At 36.2% G+C, this 12,778-nt stretch overlaps 1 non-coding gene across 1 annotated transcript; it reads left to right on the top strand.

Annotated features, from left to right (window-relative positions):
- Nucleotides 1-4,737: 4,737 nt before the first annotated feature.
- TRNAH-GUG (transfer RNA histidin (anticodon GUG)) lies at nt 4,738-4,809 on the top strand. The gene has a single exon. It is a non-coding gene; the product is annotated as a tRNA-His (tRNA).
- The last annotated feature ends 7,969 nt before the right edge of the window (nt 4,810-12,778 follow it).

The raw sequence follows: 12,778 nt of genomic DNA, 5'->3' as shown, positions 1-12,778 counted from the left end.
GGGCTTTAATAGGACAGTCCACCGATGTAAAATATTCGGCCATGCTCAATCTGTAAGGCCGAGTTCAGATGCTTTAAGTGCGGGGAGTGCCACTCCACTACACCTGCATCAAGCCGAAAACCATCCCGGCTAAATGTGCCAACTGCGGCGGCCCTCACCCTGCCAACTATAAAGGATGTATGCAACACCCGAAGAACAGGCGGTCAGAGACAGCCAAACAGTCTTCCTCTTCTAATACACGAACACCCAGAGGCTCATCTTGGGCAATCAGAGATTTTCAGAAAAGCGATCACCATCGGCTGATCCGTTCCAACAAGAAAACACATGAACAAAGTCATCCGCAGCACATACAAACTTGACCGCTGTTATTATTGTCTGACACGCGAACATGCAACAAGATTTCGGCATGACTGATCCTTCATTAACCTCCACGAAAAGATTGTTACATGAAACACAAGCTACCCTCACAGCATTTATTGATGAATAGAACCAAAACATCTTTAAACTTTCCACATAGATTGTTGCATGGAATACAAATGGGTTTAGAAACAAAATTTTGGAACTCCAATCTTTTACTCAGAGATATCAGCAAGATATCGTTCTAATAAGTGAAACACATCTAAGACCCTAAAATTAGGAGATATCATCTGTACCGAACCCACAGGCAAAATCATAGAGGCGGTGGCACTTCCATCTTTATTAAAAACTATATCAAACACCTTTCTTTATATAACTCTCCAACCTGTAACCTGGAGATAACAGGTATCGAAGTCATCGCAAACTCTGTCCGAAACCTAAAATTCTACGCCGCCTACAACCCACCATCAAAAACATTGCTGATTTCTGATCTGGACGCCATTCTCGGAGTTAAGGAGCCAATGTTTTGAATGCAAAACATCCTGCCTGGTTCAGTAAAGCTACCAATAAGAACGGCCGTATTCTCTCTAACTGCTCTAGTTCCAAATGCGCAGTTGCTCCTCCGACGTCTTAGACATAGTAATCCTCCAGAATGTTAAATTAAAATATAGCTTAAAATAATTAAACGAATTGACTTCTGACCACAACCATATTCTTTTCCAACTGGAAAATCAGGAGGGATTGGCTTCCATATCACCTGGTGATCAAACTGTTTGGAAACTGTTAAATCAGATCAGATCTAGCCATTGTTCACTCAATTGCAGAAAAAGCTGAAGTCATAGCAAAAAATTTAGAAAAACAGTACAGTCCATCATACGAAAACTTGAACTTCAATCATATTTACAAAATTCACCGCCACGTCAGGTACGCACTAAAACTGTCTGATACCTGTACCAGCCGCTCACACCTACCTCCCCAGGTGAAATCTATGTGATCATACAGAATTTAAAGAACAAAAAAGCTCTTTGCCCAGATTCCTAATAAAGTTATTAAATCGCTGCCCTGAAAGGCTATCGTTCATCTTACCACAATAATAAATGCTATGTTCAGATTGAAATACTTCCCATCCTCATGGAAATTAGCAGACGTGGTCCCCATTCATAAACCTGGCAAAGATCCATAGCTACTTCAAAGCTACCGCACCATCAGTCTGATTTCTCATTTACGGAAAATTGCAGAAAACGTTACCCTCACCAGACTTAAAGCTCTGTAAATAAATTAAATGTTCTCCCAAAAGAACAATTTGCCTTCTGGCAGGATCACAGCACCAGTAAACAGATCCACAGGGCGATTGAATTTATTACCACCAGATATAATTGGCATCAGTTCACTAGAGCAGTCTTTCTTGACTTAGAAAAGGCATTTAACACATTATGGCACTTTGGCTTGTTACACAAACTAATTTTAGCCGGCATTCCATTGGATCTAGTCCGCCTTATGAGTCATTTCTTTGTGGCAGGCAAATGCAAGTCAAGTTGAATGCACAATCTGAACACAGTGACCGATTTTGGTGGGAGTGCCTCAGGGGTCTCTGCTGGCACCAATACTGTTCTCGGTTTATATGGAGGATATCCCGCACAATCCAATGTCCATCATGGCACTCTACATAGATGATAAACAGTTCTAGCCAGATCTCTTCGATCTCACCTTGTCACTAAAAAACTTAAAGAGAATCTTCTAAAATTAGAGCACTGATTCTCTAATTTGCGGTTGGAAGTAAATCCTCAAAAGAGTACTGCCATGTTTTTCATCAAAAATGTAATTTCTCCTAAAGAAGACATTTCCTATTTAATACAAAAATTCCTTGGAAATCAGAAGTCAACTATCTCGGTGTACTTCTAGACAGAAGATTGTCGTTCAGTCCTCACATCAAAGCCTCATGTGCAAAGCCATCCTGTCATCGGACAGCTCTATCCACTAATTAACAGGAACAGCAAAATTGACAACAAAATCAAATTGCTTTTCTACCAGTTGATGATCCGTCCCATAATTACTTATGCCTCTCTCGCAATGAGCCACACTTCCTACACCAATATTCTCAAACTGCAAAGAGTACAAAACAGGTGCTTACGTATGATCCTGAATGCACCATGGTATGTCAGAGTTGTTCAACTTCACTGGGACACAAACATTCCTTATATTTTCTCTTTTCTGCAATCTTTAGCAGCAAATTTCTTTACAAAATCGTCCACTCACCCAAAAGATCAAAAACCATCTTAGCACCAATCAACAACCTATAACCTTCACCCACTCTGGGCCGAGCAATTAGCTCATTAATTTTCCTCTTCCCAGTATTCTTATCAGATAGCAGGGATTATAAAAGCTTTATGCTTCGCTCTTGTAGACAGTAATGTTATGCGTTTAAATAATTTTAATTCCAGTCAACATAAGTATTTAGTGGCTGTCATTGTTTCCTCTTACATGAGGCTTGTTTAACTGCTAAAGTATTTTTTTTTTAACTTAAAGGTCTCAGTAGTGGATGATTAAATTCAAGAAAATGTAATAGAATTTTGCTTGATAAACGACATTCTATTTTCTTTTTGCCATTAATCGATAGAATGTTAATTAAAATTCACAGTATTTAAATCCACAAAATATTTATGGTATGATTCTCGTTCTTTAGCCCAATATTTTAAAAAACTGTATTAATAAATAAATGGTGCACTTCCAAACTCGTAAGAAAATTAATTTCTTAAATTAAAGTATTCATTCATATATAATAAGAATATTATTATATTACAATATTAGTTAACATAAACTCTGCTCTTTTCATTACCAAACCGCATTTGGACATGAATTTATCTTACCGCTTCAGAATGTTACCATTTTAAAGAGAACTCTTCTCTCATTATACACCTTAATCGTTTACATATTTTTCTCTTTGCAAACAAACTTTAAATTTCTCTTTGAAAACAAAATCATAGTTTAGCAAGGGGCTAAACTATGATTGGGTCTGGCAGAGAGGTCTTCTTACCAAACTACCATGTGATGGTTTTCCTTATGTTTTTGCGACTGCGTTCTAGTTTCCCTTCAGAAGACATTTCCTAACCAATGTGTCCAAGACATCGTTCTTTCGTCCACTCGCTTTTTCTTTTACATTGACGATATTTTGCACCAACTTTAACAACTATCCACAGCTTTGTTAATGACAGTACTGTACATTGTATTCCGCTTCTTTATTTGGAACCTTGAAGATTATTCATAACCAGTGTTTTAAAATCCGCCCATCTTGCCTTGTAAGTCTGTACACTGCATGAATCCTAAATGTGCCTGATCTTGGAATACTACTCCCGCATCTATTGAACATTTCTCTAAACCCACCACTGTGTTCCTCACTAGCATAAATTACATTGACCTGAAAGTGGATTTCGTGTACAGGGCGAAGTGAATATTTCACAGGACAACCTTTCTCCACTCCTTGGCACCACTAAAAGTCTAAATGTGAAGGTTTTATAGCAGTTGAATATCAACACTGGACCATTTCGCCTATCAATCTGCATCAGGAGTTTGTCAGAACTTGAGCTTCCTCAGTGAGAGGGCGCAGCACCATGTCCTTCCGGTTCTCTCTGTTAATGGCTTTCCTTTTTGTTTCTGCATGGGATTTTCATGGGATTTTCAGAGCTCTCCTATAGCACCACATTTCAAAGTCCATTATCTGTTGCCTTACTCTCTTCTTGAATATCCAGGTGTTTCCATATGTGAAAATTGGCCACACTAATGTTCTTATCATTCTTTTCTTTGTCTCGATGCTCACAGAACTTCTGAGCAGATCTTGATTTTTTCAGAAGGCATCTTTAGCTGTGGCTGTTCTTATTTTTATTTCTTTATCTGGCTTTCCATCTGCAGTAACGTAGGTGCCTAAATATTTGTGTTCTGTTGTATGTTCATTTTTCATATTGTTTATGAATATTTCTGGCTCGGATCTGCTGTCTTTTGAGATTTTCATAAATTTGGTCTTTTTTGCATTTATATCTAATCCAAATTCTTTACATTTTTCAATTAGTATCTGCATTAATTAATTAATTTGTTAATTAATTAATGTCGCCGTATTAATTAATTAATTAATACGGCGACAGTACACGGAGATCAGAACCATTCTGATTTCATGTTATTGTAATAATGCAGTTGAATGCAGCAGTACCAAATCTTACCGATAGATGGCGAAACGTTTCTACCTCTGCGGAGATGCTTATTTTTTCGTAGTAATCTAACGCCTGAATAATTTGGTTGAAATAAAAACTTACCTGGCTACGTTTACAGGATATTAGAGCAGTGTCAATTTCGCAGTGTATAAGAAGTTAAAGTGGATTTCTGTCATCTGCCGTGATCGTCTAGTGGTTAGGACATTGCGTTGTGGCCGCAATAACCCAGGTTCAAATCCTGGTCACGGCATAATTATTTTTTATTTCATTTTATTAATAACAATATTTCCGTTCTTAATCTTGTCAATAAATAATATCATAAAAATACGACTTTAGAAATAAATATGATCCTATAACTAAACTCGATCCGAAAATGAATAACTTCTGCGTTATAGAGTATTGAATTGTTGTGATAAGTTATATATATATATATATATAGGTTTCCAAAACGTAAGGACAAACATCAAATCAAAGAAGGGGTCGCGCGGTAGCACTCAAAAAGGCAAAAGGCTGCGCTAAGCAAATTGTGTTTGAAGGAAGTCTTTTCGTGAAGGAATAAAGTTGCACACTAGGATATCTTGTAATGTCTCGAAGACATCATCTAGATGATTTCACACCAGGAAGAATTACTGGAAAGCGCGAAGATCTCAGAATTACTGATATTGCACGATAGTTTGGAATCTCCCATAGCCCTGCCTCCAGACTCTGGGGAGCGTTTCAAACGAATGGATTGTGTTCCAGACGTTTGCTAACAGGACTCCCTCGCTCTACCATGGAGTTTTGGTCATAACAGCAAAACGTAATCGACGCACCACAGTAAGTCAGCTTGCAAATCGGCTCCATTCAAGCGCTGGTACACAGATATCTCGACAAACAACCATGGCAAGACATCTGCTACAAGTAGGCCTATACCCGGAAGGCCACAGCTTATCGCAGAGCACGTTTTCTGTGGTGTTGTATCCATGGGATAATGTACTCTGTACAGATGAGAGTCGTTTTAGTCTTTTCCTCCACTTCCAGATGACACTTGATCTGGCGTGAAAGTGGTACTGCTTACCATCACGAGGATGATCTTGAAAGGGATAGATATGGCGGTGTGTGGTTGAGGTGTAGGGAGGCATTGTGCTTAATGGACGCACTGAGCTACAAGTGCTGAAAAAAGGGACGATGACTGGCGGATGATATTGCGAAGAAGTTCGTCGACGTCATGTTCGATTGTTCCCTGGTGCTGTAGGTAAAGAATTAATTTTTATGGATGACAATGGCACACCACATCGTACACGAGCAGTGGAGATGCTTCTGGAGACCGAGAATATTAATGGAATCGAGAGGCCAGCATGCTCCTCATCTCTCAACTCCATAGAAGACATTTGGGACGCAATACGGAGATGCATTACTGTGCGAAATTCCCCTCTAAAAACAAAAAAAGGCTTTATCCTTGCTTTGAAGAAAGAGTGGGCCAGTTTGCCTGAAGAACTCCGGAATCAATTTGTGCTAAGCAATGTACAAGGTTGTGAGAGCGGCATCGCAGTTCGTGGTGGATTACTGAACTATCTCTTCACATAGTTTTCTGTAAGCACTGTACATTAATTCCTTATAACATTTGTTCCTTTTACCAATAATGTACTGCAATTAATTTGTATTAATGAATTAATTAATGTGTATAATTACTATAATCCATTTTTGTCTAAAATAATTTATTTGTATGCCGGAAATAAATTTATGCCCACATTTGAATGTAGTCATTAACCCTTTTTTCATATACAGTAAAAGTGTAGTTCGTTCTTAACTTTTGGACACCAGTATATATATCTGTAAATAAGTTTTTTTACCTTGGGAATAATGTATATTAGGGTTACCAAGTAATTTTATAAACTTGGTTATTTTACTCCTAATCCCAAGTAAGCAAACAGTTCAGTTTGCGCCTGAACGTAGTTCAAGTCTAAAGGTGGTGCAACACCAGGGCAACTCATTGTAAAGGTGGGTAAAGCTCTGATCACTATTCTTAGTATTTTCCACAATGTAAAGCACATCTCACTAAGAGATGTATACTGCAATATATTATGGGTGGGATCACTACCCAGACCGGTTTCAACCTTATGAATAAGTAAAGCCGTTTCTAAAAATTCGGACGATCCCTAGGCCACTCAATTGTGGGCGAAAGACCGTCCATCTCAGCGTTGGCTCCACTCAGTGATGGCCTTCCACCCACCACCACCACCGAGCAGAACCGCTCATATTCCGAAAGAAAAGCATTCACCGACAAAGTCCCTCACCGGGCCGTCGACGGAGACTTAAATTGCTCCCTTAAGGCAAAAACCTTAACAGAGCGACCTCATAATAGCGCCCCCCCCACCGGTTTCAACTTTTTTTGAGGTCTCCTCAGTGAGTAGCTAGATCCTAAGTACCAAGGTTTTAGTAATACAGAGCCTTATCAACTTTACCTATACAAGTTGCAACAAGGTGTTTTTATTTTGAATAAGAATCTCTGGAGGAGATATAGATGTAAATAAGTTTTTTTTTACCTTGGCAATAATGTATATTAGGGTTACCAAGTAATTTTACAAAGCAACTTGTATAGGTAAAGTTGATAAGGCTCTGTATTACTAAAACCTTGGTATTTAGGGTCTAGCTACTCACTGAGGAGACTTCAAAAAAGGTTGAAATCGGTCTGGGTAGTGACCCCACCCATAATGTATTGCAGTATACATCTCTTAGTGAGATGTGCTTTACATTATGGAAAATACTAAGAATAGTGATCAGAGCTTTACCCACCTTTACAATGAGTTTCCCTGGTGTTGCACCACCTTTAGACTTGAACTACGTTCAGGCGCAAACTGAACTGTTTGCTTACTTGGGATTAGGAGTAAAATAACCAAGTTTATAAAATTACTTGGTAACTCTAATATATATATATATTATATTGTCTGTAGTTATTGTATGTAGAATAACTAATATATATATATTAGTTATTCTACATACAAAAATCAATCACCATAATCCTCAATTTTAATATACTTGATTAAAAATGATTAATTTTTTTTATTGGAATATAATGTAGAAAATGAACTGTACATACATCACTAAGCTGACCTTTTTAAAATAATGCTAGAATGTCACTCAAGATGATTATTGTACTCGTATATATGTAAATATATCAGAGATCAATAAAAATATTATTATTATTACTAAATCGTTGTTGTAATAAATGATGTATATTATTCTTAAGAATTGATGAAAACAGGTAATTTTATGCAAAAATTGATGAACATTTAAAGTGCACGCTCTCATAGTGAGATTATACATTTTATGGTGTTTTCTCTCAAACTATTCAAGCAGTTTCGAAAGCGTTGCTTGTGTAGACAACATCTTTTAAAGTGATGAAGATGGTGATAATACAAATGCCTTGAAAATGACTCATGAGAAACAAATCATCTGGGGGTTAAAATTTCTGCTCTACTAAAGTTTGGCAGTAATTAGCATAACTGTATTGCTCTCGGTTCCCGTATTCAGGTGAACACATGTGTTGTAATTTTATTACAACACAGATAAATATTACTTCTCCATGTAGGCATGAGATCAGGATTCTATGTAGAAGGAAAATATGGAATTTTGCAGACTAGTTCTTGTGATGTACTACCAGTTTAAACTGTAGTCATAAGGTAATTGTTCTGATAGTTCTTACTTGTAGATACATAAACGTTGCTTATAGTTGTGTTTGCAGGTGATACCTTGTGGGCAACCATGTTAAAAGCTGTGTGGAGCACCATGTGTTAGCAGCTCGCGTTGCATGGTTCGCTGTCCGCACTATCGATGCACAAATCTATGCAACCGGCCTTGTAATACAAATGCAAAATAACTTGCATATGGCAATGTAAACACATTGCTTGTATTCATCAGTGTGGTGATTAGTGTGACGGGCTTCCTTGTGATAAGTCATGTCACAGATCTATGTGGTCATCGGTGTGTTAGATTTTGTGAATTACACATACCCGTATTTTATAAATACAGGTATACGTATTTACATACACACCTGGATGTTACCTATGTTGGATTGTGATTATGACTGTGACATGCCGATGGAAAATAAGTATTTGTCAGAATGGCAGAAAAAGTCCCAACTAAAGATTTGCGATGCAAACTGTCCACAATCTTTAATACCCCATTACCTATAACTTTAAATCTTTGAAACCTACGTTTCAAAGATTTAAAGGCAATTAAGACAATCAATGATCTTATCGAAATATCTGGTACACAGGGAATGAGCAGGGATCGAAAAATTGCTACTTGCCTAAGTTGGATTAATTTTGATTCGATTTTGAACTTTGAAATTTCTGTTTAACTACAGTAACTCATAGAACATCCAGAACTTCAAGACGTGACCTACTGTATAAATGTGTTTTTAGATGTTTTGTACAATGAGTAATATTTACTTGACGTAGGCATTTTCATTTTGGTCTGTCAGGTGTGAAATTCGTTATCAGTGAATTGACGTTGATAAACTTTGTATTGAATATTCTATCTCCATATGTGTTGAAAAGTTTAATGAAATAAAAATTAGTGAGCAGAAATAAACTTAATTGAAAAGTCATATGTATTTACATACTACTTCTAGTAGTAATACCATTACTAATTATAATTATTACGTGATACTTCCAAGGACTCAGGGACAGATCACGAGAAGACACAAGACACTACTACTACTGCTTAATAATCCACCTTTACTTGCTTGTCTGAAACAACAGTTGAGTTCTTAAGATATAACCAGTAGATTTCTGTCTTTGTCCCATAATTTCATTTTTTGTAAATATTTCTTTGAAAATATTTGTGAAATATCATAAAACTAAATAAAGCTTAGCAAAATATACAAGAAAACGAGCATTCTATAATTTATTCCACATCGATATTATATATAAACGCAAACGGTAAATACAATAATGTAAGTATATTTCCAACAGCGAAATACATAAATAAAATAGTACATAGAGTAACACGTATGAAATTTGAAAAATGAATTTCACAAAATACATTAATGAATACTTAGCAAATTCCTGAATTATACTCACAATAAATTTTGTAACTAAAAATGCTGCCACACATAAACCTCTTATAGTGAGATCTAAACATGTTAAGAGAAGAACTAAGATAATATATACAAATGGCGCAATGAAATCCAGAAAAAAATAAACGAACACAAACACACACCATAAAATGCATTGAATGTAATCCATAGTCTCTATATTTTCATATACATTCGAAGAAAGCAGTACATGTTCAGAAGTGACATACCTCTGTATAGTCCATCGATTCCACTCAACAGAATTAACATACTGTTAATCACTGTGCAATACAATTCCCAAAATTCGCTATTTTCAGTCATTATTTGAAGTAAACATTTTCGTATTTCTGCTTAGAATCACTCCGATATTCACTTGAAATTCAGTATTAAATTCCAGTGAAATATAAATTGTCATGAAGATTTGGAATGTAAATTTATCATTACATAACTACAACAACAATCAGAGTATTTAGTATTAATATAATGACATTACATCATACGAGTAATATTTTAAAAAAATATATCGACATTTCAGTTATACTTCAACTCTCCAGACTTTTGTTCTTTCTTATGCGCGTCCTCTAGTGGACAAGTATAAGAGTTTCTTTAATCTGTATATATATATATATATATATGCATTTATTTTAATTTTAAAAATGACAAATATATTACATATGATATTATATATATATAAGAGTTTCTTTAATTTTCTTTATATATATATATATATGCATTTATTTTAATTTTAAAAATGGCAAATATATTACATATGATATTATATATATATAATGTGGCGATCAGCTTTTACTCGGTTGTTATAGATTTGAAAAATATAGATTTAATGACTCCAAGACCGAGATAACCTATAAAGATTTTAATGATAAATACTACTAGTTTCGGCATATATCAGCCTTCTTCAGGTATTTATAAAGGAAAGGAATACTAATAAACATTGAATTATTTAAACAAACTGGAAATTACAGGTACAAATTGCCTCACATAATCGATACATAAAAACGCTGTATTTTTCAAGTTGTTCCAACTGGCGTGCCATTGTTTGTTGCAATTGTGCGTGCAAGTTCACGTGAACGCCAATATTGAATAACTGCAGCATGGCTATCTGGGATGTTATAACTTAAATTATTATTTAAGTGGACCGGGTTCAGTAGGATTTCCCTTGATTCTACGATTTTCCTTTCAAACTCATCTTCACAGCGAAAAATATTTTCTGATCTATTCCAGCATACAGAGTGGCTTTGTTGGTCATCATTAGGATTATTTGAAAAAAGAACATGACTGGATAACGCACTTGCATGAGATCTTTTGTAAGAGATGTCTCTCTTATGCTCTTCTATGCGTTGTTCAATAGATTTGTTAGTTTGACCAAAGTATGGGATATTGCAATCACACCACAATTTATATACTCCAGGGTACTTAAGGTTGTGATGAGTAGGTTTTGGGTGGCTGATTAGAGAGCGGATTTTTGGAAGTGTGGTGAAGAAGGTCCTGATATTATATTTTTTAAGGACTTTAGCTATTTTCTTAGAGACTGTACTAATGTATGGAATGGAGATGCTACCTTTAAAATTAATAGTCTCTGTTGTGCACTGCTTTGGAGGGTTCAGAAGAAATTTCTTAATTGTTTTCTTTTCTTCTGAACTTTCTTAAATTTCTTCTGAACCCTCCAAAGCAGTGCACCACAGAGACTATTAATTTTAAAGGTAGCATCTCCATTCCATACATTAGCACAGTCTCTAAGAAAATAGCTAAAGTCCTTAAAAAATATAATATCAGGACCTTCTTCACCACACTTCCAAAAATCCGCTCTCTAATCAGCCACCCAAAACCTACTCATCACAACCTTAAGTACCCTGGAGTATATAAATTGTGGTGTGATTGCAATATCCCAATCTCATGTTTGAGATTGGGATGGTGGCCCAATCTCATGTTGGCGGCTTTCGTTTTTCGTGTTTATTGAAAACAAGACCCGACAGAGCAATTGCTCTGGTTCTCTTATAAGCAATGTCTCTCTGGTGCTCTCGAGATGTAGTAGGATAGATTTTTCCGTTTGCCCATAGTAAGGCTTTCCGCACTCACATGTGACCTTGTATACACCTGGGAATTGTAGAAGGTTGTGAGATTGTTTATAGTTGTTGGAACGTGATCTTATTTTTGGCAGAGTCGAGAAGCACGTTTGTATGTTAAACTTCTTTAGGATTCTACTCAGTTTTTTGGATAGTGTGCTGATATATGGCAAGACGATATGACCTTTGGAGTCGTCCTGTGTCTCTACGCTACTACGTTGATGATGGGATAATTGGTTGTTAATACTTTTTAAAGAGTAGCCATTGTTTTTAAAGGTCCATTTAAGATGTTGTAGTTCTTTTTTTAGTTCTTCTTCATCTGACAGTACAGATCTTGCACGATTCGCAAGAGTTGATATAATACCCAACTTTTGCGCTGGATGGTGATGTGAGGATGCATGCAAATATCTGTCCGTGTGTTTTGGCTTTCTAAATATAGAGACTTTTATTGATTCAGGCATCTTGGTGAGTTTAACATCTAGGAAACAGATGAGCACATCCCAACCCCGAGTTAATAGTAGTAGTCATATATATATATATAGTTGAAGTTATTAAAATAAATTTAAAGTTATTACGAACTAACGTTAAATTTTTTGTTGTAAGAAAAACTGTCCCTTTTTATGTCATTGCATCCACCATGACATAAAATTCCCCTTAAAGTTGATTCTCTGCTGAATGATGGTCACACCAAAATGTCTCCAAGGCTCAATAATATTTCTTCTCTGTACCTATTAATTTGATGATGTCTTCAATCCAGTGAAATTTTGGTGGGCGTTGTGGTGGTTTTCTCTAACACTATATCGCACCAAGTAATTCTTTTGTTCATCGTTGGTCTCGTTTGGGTGATTGTCTGTGACTGTGAAGAAGTTTTCTGCAATACCTCTCGTATGGGTCGTGATATCTGGAGAGTTAGCTTCTCGGTTTAACTGGATGTTTCTCATGAACCAGGGAACATTTAGCGCCATTCTTAAGCATTTGTTCTGGATTGTTTGTATTCTTTGGATGTTTCTTTTAGTCGTGTGTCCCAAGGCTTGTGAGGCGTAACTTAGTTAGTTCACGTCTTATGATTGTGGGGG

Source organism: Typopeltis vanoorti, chromosome 8 (assembly GCF_054136105.1).
Source record: "Typopeltis vanoorti isolate ZY-2024b chromosome 8, IOZ_Tvanoo_1.0, whole genome shotgun sequence".
Classification (NCBI taxonomy): domain Eukaryota; kingdom Metazoa; phylum Arthropoda; class Arachnida; order Uropygi; family Thelyphonidae; genus Typopeltis; species Typopeltis vanoorti.
The sequence above is the reverse complement of the archived record's forward strand: the minus strand, read 5'-3'. Positions and strand labels throughout refer to the sequence as shown.